We start from the raw sequence: 13,555 nt of genomic DNA, 5'->3' as shown, positions 1-13,555 counted from the left end.
TCGATGAAACCCCGACAGAAGCAATAACTAGAACATGCACAAATGAAGACATAACATACATTTTACATTAATTACGGTCCGTAAAGCTGCCCAAACAGCAAAGTAAACAAACGGACAGATTCTGATTCGCAGATCCCACAACAAGGCAAACAAACAGACAACTTCTAATTAATTCTCAGAATCAAAAATCATAGAATCAGGATTGACAATAGACTCAGAATCCAAAGCCCAAACAAAGGGGGTCTAAAAGCAATCATCTCCCATAGCTTGTTTCTTCACCATGTTACTAAGCCTACAGATGTTATATTCTTGAGCATGATGTTAGTGGTACTTCAGTTTTGTGGAGGAAATAACCAAGCCTTCAACAAAAGTCAAAAGGTCCATCTTTTTGAAGCGGAGGCAAAAGACTTGCCCTATTTCATTAAATAAGAATAGAGTTTGACAAGAAAGAAAATCTAAGGGTACATGGGACTACTCGTCCATTATTACATTGCTCAAATGCTTGGCGCCCACAGTTATCCAAAGCCTAACATCACTCCTAATGGAGCCAAGAAGAACCATTGTAGGGGCGGATTTGTTACGGAACACCCGCACATTCCTCTCATTCTAAATGGTCCAACTAGTGAGCATGGTGAGGGATGTCATCGCCTTGCGGTTCGGGCATCTTTACTTAACTAGCTAGCCCACAAAGTAAGACCGGGTAGGTCCATAGTATTTTGGAAAAAATGGCAATGGAAAAAGAGGCACGCCGCCGTCTTTTGAGTTTGCTTGCAAAGGAGGCATATGCCACAATTGTTCCAACCTCATTTCTTAAGACAGTCCGCCGTCTATAGCCTACTTCCTTTGTTCCTAGATATAAGGTGTATAGTTTTTTTGGGAAAAGTCTCCAAAATATAAGGTATATTGCGTTCGACAACTTGTGTGTATTTTTTTAGAATTTTCTTGTGTTTCCATATCTTTTGAAGACACCGCTTTTTATCATGTCAATTGTCCATGATCAATCATGCCAAAACCTTGTGTAATTCTCTCTCCACATGCGTTTTCTTAATTTCCGTGCCAAAAACTATACACCCTATATCAAGAAACGGAGGGAGTATTTTAAATGGCCCATTTGAAGGCGCCCAAGGCTTCCACATGGCCTTGTTGAAAATGGTAGATGTGGCCACAAAGAATTTTGCCTTGTAAGTCAAAGAAGATGTGTATTCCCCATTAGTTTTTAGGTTTCACACAATGGAATCTCAATATCTTCATCTAGATTCATATTGCTAAGCTCAACCCGAAGCCATATGAATTCATGAAGGTGGTTCAGAAAGAATTTTGCATCCATCTTGATCTTTGCAATCCACGCTCCCCCTTAGGCCCCCTTATTTTTAGCTTCTGTGGAAGATTCGAGGTCCACAACAACACAAGCCCAAAACAAGGATCTAGATTTTGGGCTGCTTATTTCCACAACGAAACTGAAATCGTGTACAAACCCAAAATCAGCCCGAGAGGTACTTATGGACAAATTCCCGGGATTCTGAGGCCTAGGCCGAAACAGTATCGTCACATACCCTCCAATCCCATACGGTGCCTGGCCGTGGCATTTTTTGCCCCGAAGGGGGTGGTATGTGGTAGGCGCATTGCTGAGTGCGTCTCCCAGACGCCCCCAATGGCTTAATTACATAGTTTTGTAATTGTATAGTTTCACATAAATAGAATATAAGTCATAGTTTTACATTATAAAATTAACAAGTTCAAAAAAACAAGTTCATTAATAAATTGTACAAATTTTGAAACCAATAAAACTAGGCCCTTCCTCTGCACATCCACAAATGATCCACTAGATCATCTTGCAGTGGAGATGAGTAGTTGAGTCTTAGATTTCCTAACGCATGGCAATGAAGACACCAAATGCAATCAATGCATGGTGATCAACATCCGCAAGATGACATTGTCAGGGATACAGTTCATTTCCTGCACTGGATGCTCCCGCCACTCACTCTCTATGACCATGTTGTGCATGATCATGCATGCAGTCATTGCCTCCCACATCTAATCTTTTCGACCAGGTAAGAGCGGGGTATCGGACAATAGCAAACCAAGCTTGGAGCACACCAAATGCCCGCTCGACATCCTTTCTGCAAGCCTCCTGGCACTTAGCAGAGCAATCTCTTTTCCCACACTAGGGCTTGAGATCGTCTTCACAAATGTTGACCATCTTGGATAGATGCCATCCCCCAAGTAGTATCCCTTGGTATATTCACGGCCAATGATCACATAATTCACCAGAGGAGAGTGACCTTCAACAAGCTTAGCAAACACATTCGAGCACTGCAACACATTGATGTCATTGTGAGATCCAATCATACCAAATAAAGCATGCCAAATCCATAGATCTTGATCCGCCACTACCTCAAGTACCACACTACAAGATCCTTTGTGACCTTTGCACATTCCTTGACAAGCAAATGGATAGTTCTTCTATGCCCAATACATGCAATCGATGCTTCCAAGCATCCCAGAAAATCCTCTCGCCATGTTATGTGCCATAATCTCGGTAGTGTCTTCTGCAGTTGGTGATCTCAAGTATAGTTCTACAAACGATGACACCACTGCCCTGCATAACCCATACATGCAATGATGCAATAATGGCGGTGGACTCGGCCATGCACATGTATTCGTCCTATGTATAACCAGGAGCTCCATAGGAACGAACTTCTAGATCGAGGAAAAAACAATCGTGTTGTAGTGACCCTACATACCACTGCATGTTGTAGTATGCTAGTCGTGGATATAACATGTGCGAAGTACCAATCCACAAATATCACATCCCTCAGAGTGGTACAACAGAAACATAGCTGGTCCAAACTTACTCACTTAATATTGTTACAAGCCATAAGTGTACATCATAAAAGGGAGCTCCTCCTGGGTCCATATAGGATAACTGAGAAGTTCTAGTTGAACTCTACGAAGCCTATGAACTAGTGGTAGAACTAGGCTAAGTACCATTACTACTTGAGCAACGTTATTTTATATTGTTCGGTGATGCTCGACTACGACTAAGGTAACACCTTCTATCTTAAGCCTCCTCTTCAACTTCCTCGGTTCCGTACTCGATCCGATAGTCCACCCCTTCAATGCCTCCCGAGAGACCTGGCTCCTCGTAGTAGACATCCTCTGCGTTCTCAGCTCCTTCATTGTTCCCCTCCGAGCTGTTCTCGTAATCTAAGCATGGGATTCAAAGAGGGATGAGTACGAGCGTACTCAACAAGTTCATTATAGGAAAGAGGTGTTTAATGCACTAACTACGGCCATGAACCAGAAAGTCCAAGGCAATGCAGGTTTTTGTAATCATTTCTTCAAAAAGTTGCTTTCATTCTGAAGAACTATGTCCACCAGCCTTCACCGGGTGTCTAGAACTTCATGGAGTTCCTTTCCAGCGGCGTTCGCAGTTCCAAACCCGGAACAGGGAGTCACAAGCCACAATTTGATACACTCTGCAAAGGTGTGTTACTTTACCCATAAGAGATTTTATCCTTGTTACTAGCCGAGTCTAGTTCTCGTCCATACTTCCTTGGTGTGAGGCCAGGTATAAGTCATAGCCAATCACTGTGCCTTCCCGCTACCCCGCATACCCACCTTTTGTAAACCACTGACGACGAACTGATTCTCTGATCTAGTCCCTTGGGCCAGCCCGTTACAATCCATCATAGATACAACCCGCAGTAGAAGCGATAGGGGCTTCCTCCCAGTTAGCATATGCTAGCCCACCAGCAGTTGTACCCGTTGGTATGCGAGAGGGAAAAGAACAACTGACTACTCCGTCCCACTCTAGATCTTATGGTAAACATGGGTATTACGGCACAACAATCACTGAACGACATTTGTTGTTAAGTCCTAGGTGAATAACCGAATGCAATGGAACCTCCACCGAACTCATACCATAGTTCCATTGCCCACCACATAGGCATACTCATAATTATGAAAGTAATACTTTGCTTTTAATGCAAGAGTGATAAGTATAGTACTTTGCATGTAATTTTGTAAAAATACTCAAAGTGACATGAGCAAGCGATGAACTTGCCTGAATACTGCAAGGTCTTGTAGTTGGATTATGTGGACTGACCCTTTTCCCCAGTTTTTGAAAGATAACATCATTGTCCCATAAGGGCAATGGTAAAGATCCAAATGATGCATGCTGGTGTTTTTAGGGATTTAGTTCAATTTTCAGAGTTTTAAGGATAAGAAAGATTTATAGTTTGTCCTTAAGAGTCTGTAATATCCCAGGTAATGGGGTTACAAAAAAATAGAGGAAACAGATGTGTGCATTGCATTCATGCATAGAAAATCTGGGGAATTTTCGCGCTTTAAAGTAAAACAGATCCACGATGGCTCGAAGTTTCACTTGACCTTGGTGGAATTGAAGTAGCTCATCAAGTCAAGCGCTATAAACCTCAATGTGACTTTGTTCAAACCTTGTTTTGGGTAGAGATAATTTGATCTAAGGGGTTAGATCAAATGGAACTAATAATCAACACAACAACACTCTACTCAATGATCAATTGCTTGATCTTATAAAAAATTATAATATGGTAATCCTTGCCACAACATATGATATCCATTCTACTTTAATCTTGTAAACAAGACAGGGAGATCCAACTAAGGAATATAATCCTTCTCTATTCCAAATTATTATGCATCAAACCTAGAGAGGTGAGAGCTCTATATTAATTATTAAAGAAGCAATAACAAACCATGAGCTAAACCTTGGATATACATCCAAGTATTCGAAACATTATCTTCAAGAGAAACCCTAGGATATTATTCCAGACCATCCCTAGAGAGAGAACCCAATTATGTTAAACCTAGATATTGATGATCACATCATTCTCTATGAAGCCTAAACTAGGTTAGTATTAAAGACCTTCCCAAATGAGAGAGACCAATCATACTAATTCTAGCTTTACCTATTTAAGAATCAATGTTAAACTTTGAACTAAAGTATTAGGTAAACCATTTCATCTTGGAGTGGTGAGATAACCAAGATAGCCAAGTGGAGTTTTAGACTAAATACCTATTGAGATCTTGTGAGTACACCATAAACCCTAGAATAATCCATTCCTATAGAAGAGAGCTCAAGATCCGGTGTTACACTCAAGATAGTTGAGGCAACACTTGGAATTGAGGGAGAGAACTATTCTTATACCCAGATGACCATACCATCATTGTTTGAGTAGAACCCTAGCAGAATATCTCAGGCATTCTCCTGGGATATAAACTAATGAGGCAACCATAGAAGATCTATCCTAGAATGTAAAATAGAAGTGCTATACATTAATTGATCAAGACAATGCTTGATCATGGAAGTGAGAAACCTATTTAATGAGAGGTACCTTAGGAAGCCAAACCTTGATCATTATAAATTAAGTGATGATCATAAACCCTAAGAACTTGAGGTAGAGATATTAAGAACAAGTTGATCATGTTTAACCATGATCATGCTCTTGAGATATGTGAGGATAAGATAAATCCTAATAGGACAAGTAGATATCATTCACCACATGAAATCATCCATTCATATTACCAAAGTTAACTATAAAAAGAAATATAGCTACTTTAACTACTTGAACAATAGATTAAGAATATAATAGAAATCTATGGGTATAAGATAAAACCAATTCTCAAGCCCTTAGTAACTAAAGGAGAAACACAACTATTAAGCAAGTAAACCCTCTTGCCATGAATAGTGGTGACTAAACCCTAAGCTATACCTCACTTCTAGTTTATGTATCACTATGGTGATCATAATATAAACCTAGGTCATAACTGAGATTCAAAACAATTGCCATTAGGTAAATATCATTAGAACCCTAGTATGGCACATTAATAAAATCTTAAGCTATAATTATCAAACCTGGGAAAACTCTTGTGATACATCTTATAATTAGAACCATAAGTGTGATTAACAACCACTTATCTTTATAACCAAAGTCCAACCATGAGGAGAGTGATGACTACTCTAGGTAAATCAAAGTGTTATTAAAATATAATAATAGTGCTAACCTTGACATAGAGTGATAATCAAAATTACAAGATCTTAATAAATAGAGGATCACATAAAATCATATGCAGGGAACTAAATTCTCAATTAAGAGCTCAAACCCTAATGATAAATTCTAAAACACTTAGAGTAGAAATTATCAACCCTAATAATTCAAAATAGATTTGATTACACAAGAAAAAGGAAATTAAAATGAGGGCATAAAATCATGATTAATTACAATTTGTAATAAAGCTCACATATGTGAAATGTTTAATCAAAACAATTGAGGATTACCATAATACTTTTATTAGTCTTCATAAAAGACCAATTGGCAAACACTTGCAAAACAGAATGATTGAAATTTGAGCTAAAATAGAAAATATACAAAAGGAGAAATAAAAACAGAAAAAAAGAATGGAAGAAAGTCTCACCTGGACCTTCCCTAGCCGCAGTAGGCCACCGAGCCCAGCAGAAGCCCCCCCAACACAGCCCAAGTCTCGGCCCAAAACCAACCCACGTAACGTTTCGCTAAAAAAATATATAGAGAGGGTCGTCCTCATCCCCACCGTGCGCTGGAGGCCACGGCGACGCCGTGCTCATCTTCCCCATTGTGCTGTCGACCTCCCCTTGCTCCAGATCGTGACGAGGCCCGCTCCAACGCAGTATAAAAGCTCCAGGACGAAAACGAGCGCCGAATTCTTCTTCTTCTCCTAAAAATTCCCCACACCCGAAACCCTGGCCGCACCATGATACGTCTCCGACGTATCGATAATTTCTTATGTTCCATGCCACATTATTGATGATATCTACATGTTTTATGCACACTTTATGTCATATTCGTGCATTTTCTGGAACTAACCTATTAACAAGATGCCGAAGTGCCGATTCTTTGTTTCTGCTGTTTTTGGTTTCGAAATCCTAGTAAGGAAATATTCTCGGAATTGGACGAAATCAACGCCCGGGGTCCTATTTTGCCACGAAGCTTCCGGAAGACCGAAGAGGAGACGAAGTGGGGCCACGAGGTGGCCGGACTATAGGGCGGCGCGGCCCAGGTCTTGGCCGCGCCGACCCGTAGTGTGGGCCCCTCGTGTGGCCCCTGACCTGCCCTTCCGCCTACAAATAGCCTTCGTCGCGAAACCCCGGTACCGAGAGCCACGATACGGAAAACCTTCCAGAGACGCCGCCGCCGCCAATCCCATCTCGGGGGATTCAGGAGATCGCCTCCGGCACCCTGCCGGAGAGGGGAATCATCTCCCGGAGGACTCTACGCCGCCATGGTCTCATCCGGAGTGATGAGTGAGTAGTCTACCCCTGGACTATGGGTCCATAGCAGTAGCTAGATGGTTGTCTTCTCCCCATTGTGCTTAATTGTCGGGTCTTGTGAGCTGCCGAACATGATCAAGATCATCTATACGTAATTCTATATGTTGTGTTTGTTGGGATCCGATGAATAGAGAATACTTGTTATGTTGATTATCAATTTATATCTATGTGTTGTTTATGATCTTGCATGCTCTCCGTTACTAGTAGATGCTCCGGCCAAGTAGATGCTTGTAACTCCAAGAGGGAGTATTTATGCTCGATAGTGGGTTCATGTCTCCGTGAATCTGGGAAGTGACAGAAATCTCTAAGATTATGGATGTCTTGTTGCCACTAGGGATAAAACATTGGTGCTATGTTCGAGGATGTAGCTACTGATTACATTACGCGCAATACTTAATGCAATTGTCCGTTGTTAGCAACTTAATACTGGAGGGGTTCGGATGATAACCTGAAGGTGGACTTTTTAGGCATAGATGCATGCTGGATAGCGGTCTATGTACTTTGTCGTAATGCCCAATTAAATCTCACTATACTCATCATAATATGTATGTGCATGGTCATGCCCTCTTTATTTGTCAATTGCCCAACCGTAATTTGTTCACCCAACATGCTCGTTTATCTTATGGGAGAGACACCTCTAGTGAACTGTGCACCCCGGTCCAATTCTCTATACTGAAATACAATCTACTGCAATACTTGTTCTACTCGTTTTCTGCAAACAATCATCATCCACACTATACATCTAATCCTTTGTTACGGCAAGCCGGTGAGATTGACAACCTCGCTGTTTCGTTGGGGCAAAGTACTTGGTTTGTGTTGTGCGGGTTCCACGTTGGCGCCGGAATCCCCGGTGTTGCGCCGCACTACATCTCGCCGCCATCAACCTTCAACGTGCTTCTTGGCTCCTACCGGTTCGATAAACCTTGGTTTCATACCGAGGGAAAACTTGCCGCTGTACGCATCACACCTTCCTCTTGGGGTTCCCAACGGACGCGTGCTGTACGCGTATCAAGCACTTTTTCTGGCGCCGTTGCCGGGGAGATCAAGACACGCTGCAAGGGGAGTCTCCACATCGCAATCTCTTTACTTTGTTTTTGTCTTGCTTAGTTTTATTTACTACTTTGTTTGCTGCACTAAATCAAAATACAAAAAAAATTAGTTGCTAGTTTTACTTTACTTGCTATCTTGTTTGCTATATCAAAAACACAAAAAAATTAGTTACTTGCATTTACTTTATCTAGTTTGCTTTATTTACTACTGCTAAAATGAGTAATCCTGAAGTTGAAGTTCGTACGTTTAAGCAACGAGGGGGGAATGTTTAAGAGATGCTTGGTATAGAATTAGTGATGCCCATAATAGGTGCACTAAGAAACACTCCACCACTATCCTACTCAGGAATTTTTATGTTGGTATCTCTAGCTGGAATAGGTATGTTCTTGATAGTCTCGCGAAAGGTAACTTTCTAAGTACTCCTGCATTAGAAGCTAGTTGCATTATTGAGAGTTTATTTGGGGTACTCCTGCTGATGAAGTTAAAACTGAAATCTCTCTTGAAGATGTTATGAAAAAATTGGAAACCATAGAGAAAAAATTTCCAAGCATTGAAACTAAATTGGAAATGTTACTTGATAAAACTGATGAACTTGATAAATCCTTAGGAGGAATTGATGAAAGAATTAGTGTCCTAGGAACTTGTGCTGTCCATGATGATCAAATCAATAGGATTGACGAACTTGAAAAAGCTATGGGAACCTTGGGTTCAACATTTTCTTCTCTTAAATATAAGGAGAAAGCTTATGTGGGTAAGGAGCAAAAGTTTAAGTATGTCTCTAAAGTGCCTAGACCAAAGAAGTATTATTATAGGCCTAAAATTGACAAAGCCCTTAGTACCACTACGGATGGGGGAGCTCATGATAACGATGCACCATCTCTTGATAATACTTGATACACACTTTCTGCGCCTAGGCTGAAAGGCGTTAAAGAAAAGCTCTTATGGGAGACAACCCATGTTTTTACTACAGTACTTTGTTTTTATTTTGTGTCTTGGAAGTTGTTTACTACTGTAGCAACCTCTCCTTATCTTAGTTTAGTGTTTTATTGTGCCAAGTAAAGTCGTTGATAGTAAAGTTCATACTAGATTTGGATTACTGCGCAGAAACAGATTTCTTTGCTGTCACGAATCTGGGCTGTTTCCTCTGTAGGTAACTCAGAAAATTATGCCAATTTACGTGAGTGATCCTCAGATATGTACGCAACTTTCATTCAATTTGAGCATTTTCATTTGAGCAAGTCTGGTGCCTCGATAAAATTCGTCAATACGAACTGTTCTGTTTTTGACAGATTCTGCCTTTTATTTCGCATTGCCTGTTTTGTTATGTTCGATGGATATTTCGATTCCATTGACTTTCAGTAGCTTTGTGCAATGTCCAGAAGTGTTAAGAATGATTATGTCACCTCTGAACATGTATATTTTGATTGTGCACTAACCCTCTAATGAGTTGTTCTAAGTTTGGTGTGGAGGAAGTTTTCAAGGATCAAGAGAGGGAGATGATACAACATGATCAAGGAGAGTGAAAGCTCTAAGCTTGGGGATGCCCCGGTGGTTCACCCCTGCATATATCAAGAAGACTCAAGCGTCTAAGCTTGGGGATGCCCAAGGCATCCCCTTCTTCATCGACAACATTATCAGGTTCCTCCCCTGAAACTATATTTTTATTCCATCACATCTTATGTGCTTTTGTTGGAGCGTCGGTTTGTTTTCGTTTTTGTTTTGTTTGAATAAAATGGATCCTAGCATTCACTTTGTGGGAGAGAGACACGCTCCGCTGTAGCATATGGACAAGTATGTCCTTAGGCTCTACTCATAATATTCATGGCGAAGTTTCTTCTTCGTTAAATTGTTATATGGTTGGAATTGGAAAATGATACATGTAGTAATTTGCTATAATGTCTTGGATAATGTGATACTTGGCAATTTTTGTGCTCATGTTTAAGCTCTTGCATCATATACTTTGCACCCATTAATGAAGAAATACATAGAGCATGCTAAAATTTGGTTTGCATATTTGGTCTCTCTAAGGTCTAGATAATTTCTAGTATTGAGTTTGAACAACAAGGAAGACGGTGTAGAGTCTTATAATGTTTTCAATATGTCTTTTATGTGAGTTTTGCTGCACCGCTTCATCCTTGTGTTTGTTTCAAATAGCCTTGCTAGCCTAAACCTTGTATCGAGAGGGAATACTTCTCATGCATCCAAAATACTTGAGCCAACCACCATGCCATTTGTGTCCACCATACCTACCTACTACATGGTATTTCTCCGCCATTCCAAAGTAAATTGCTTGAAGTGCTACCTTTAAATTTCTATCCTCTACCTTTGCAATATATAGCTCATGGGACAAATAGCTTAAAAACTATTGTGGTATTGAATATGTACTTATGCACTTTATCTCTTATTAAGTTGCTTGTTGTGCGATAACCATGTTCCTGGGGACGCCATCAACTACTCTTTGTTGAATATCATGTGAGTTGCTATGCATGTCCGTCTTGTCTGAAGTAAGGGAGATTTACCACCTTTAATGGTTAGAGCATGCATGTTGTTAGAGAAGAACATTGGGCCGCTAACAAAAGCCATGAATCATGGTGGAAGTTTCAGTTTTGGACATATATCCTCAATCTCATATGAGAAAATTAATTGTTGCTACATGCTTATGCATTAAAGAGGAGTCCATTATCTGTTGTCTATGTTGTCCCGGTATGGATGTCTAAGTTGAGAATAATCAATAGCGAGAAATCCGATGAGAGCTTTCTCCTTAGACCTTTGTACGAGGCGGCATAGAGGTACCCCTTTGTGACACTTGGTTAAAACATGTGCATTGCGATGATCCCGGTAGTCCAAGCTAATTAGGACAAGGTGCGGGCACTATTAGTATACTATGCATGAGGCTTGCAACTTGTAAGATATAATTTACATGATACATATGCTTTATTACTACCGTTGACAAAATTGTTTCTTGTTTTCAAAATCAAAGCTCTAGCACAAATATAGCAATCGATGCTTTTCCTTTTTGAAGGACCTTTCTTTTACTTTTATTGTTGAGTCAGTTCACCTATTTCTCTCCACCTCAAGAAGCAAACACTTGTGTGAACTGTGCATTGATTCCTACATACTTGCATATTGCACTTATTATATTACTCTATGTTGACAATATCCATGAGATATACATGTTATAAGTTGAAAGCAACCGCTGAAACTTCATCTTCCTTTGTGTTGCTTCAATGCTTCTACTTTGAATTATTGCTTTATGAGTTAACTCTTATGCAAGACTTATTGATGCTTGTCTTGAAGTACTATTCATGAAAAGTCTTTGCTATATGATTCACTTGTTTACTCATGTCATATACATTGTTTTGATCGCTGCATTCACTACATATGCTTTACAAATAGTATGATCAAGGTTATGATGGCATGTCACTCCAGAAATTATCTTTGTTTATCGTTTACCTGCTCGGGACGAGCAGAACTAAGCTTGGGGATGCTGATACGTCTCCGACGTATCGATAATTTCTTATGTTCCATGCCACATTATTGATGATATCTACATATTTTATGCACACTTTATGTCATATTCGTGCATTTTCTGGAACTAACCTATTAACAAGATGCCGAAGTGCCAGTTGCTGTTTTCTGCTGTTTTTGGTTTCAGAAATCCTAGTAAGGAAATATTCTCGGAATTGGACGAAATCAACGTCCAGGGTCCTATTTTGCCACGAAGCTTCCGGAAGACCGAAGAGGAGACGAAGTGGGGCCACGAGGTGGCCGGACTATAGGGCGGCGCGGCCCGGGTCTTGGCCGCGCCGACCTGTAGTGTGGGCCCCTCGTATGGCCCCCGACCTGCCCTTCCGCCTACAAATAGCCTTCGTCGCGAAACCCCCAGTACCGAGAGCCACGATACGGAAAACCTTCCAGAGACGCCGCCGCCGCCAATCCCATCTCGGGGGATTCAGGAGATCGCCTCCGGCACCCTGCCGAAGAAGGGAATCATCTCCCGGAGGACTCTACGCCGCCATGGTCGCCTCCGGAGTGATGAGTGAGTAGTCTACCCCTGGACTATGGGTCCATAGCAGTAGCTAGATGGTTGTCTTCTCCCCATTGTGCTTAATTGTCGGGTCTTGTGAGCTGCCGAACATGATCAAGATCATCTATCCGTAATTCTATATGTTGTGTTTGTTGGGATCCGATGAATAGAGAATACTTGTTATGTTGATTATCAATTTATATCTATGTGTTGTTTATGATCTTGCATGCTCTCCGTTACTAGTAGATGCTCCGGCCAAGTAGATGCTTGTAACTCCAAGAGGGAGTATTTATGCTCGATAGTGGGTTCATGTCTCCGTGAATGCGGGAAGTAACGAAATCTCTAAGATTATGGATGTCTTGTTGCCACTAGGGATAAAACATTGGTGCTATGTTCGAGGATGTAGCTACCGATTACATTACGCGCAATACTTAATGCAATTGTCTGTTGTTAGCAACTTAATACTCGGAGGGGGTCGGATGATAACTCTGAAGGTGGACTTTTTAGGCATAGATGCATGTCTGGATAGCGGTCTATGTACTTTGTCGTAATGCCCAATTAAATCTCACTATACTCATCATAATATGTATGTGCATGGTCATGCCCTCTTTATTTGTCAATTGCCCAACTGTAATTTGTTCACCCAACATGCTTGTTTATCTTATGGGAGAGACACCTCTAGTGAACTGTGGACCCCGGTCCAATTCTCTATACTTGAAATACAATCTATCGCAATACTTGTTCTACTGTTTTCTGCAAACAATCATCATCCACACTATACATCTAATCCTTTGTTACGACAAGCCGGTGAGATTGACAACCTCGTCTGTTTCGTTGGGGCAAAGTACTTGGTTTGTGTTGTGCGGGTTCCACGTTGGCGCCGGAATCCCTGGTGTTGCGCCGCACTACATCTCGCCGCCATCAACCTTCAACGTGCTTCTTGGCTCCTACTGGTTCGATAAACCTTGTTTTCATACTGAGGGAAAACTTGCCGCTGTACGCATCACTCCTTCCTCTTGGGGTTCCCAACGGACGCGTGTTGTACGCGTATCACACCACTTCACCATTACCGCCGTCGTTAGAGGCCTCCCCGGCGACCATAAGATGGACGAGGAGAAGCGCCGTGTCAC

This window comes from Lolium rigidum, chromosome 6, assembly GCF_022539505.1.
Source record: "Lolium rigidum isolate FL_2022 chromosome 6, APGP_CSIRO_Lrig_0.1, whole genome shotgun sequence".
NCBI classification, from domain to species: Eukaryota; Viridiplantae; Streptophyta; class Magnoliopsida; order Poales; family Poaceae; genus Lolium; species Lolium rigidum.
This window is presented reverse-complemented; position numbering follows the sequence as displayed.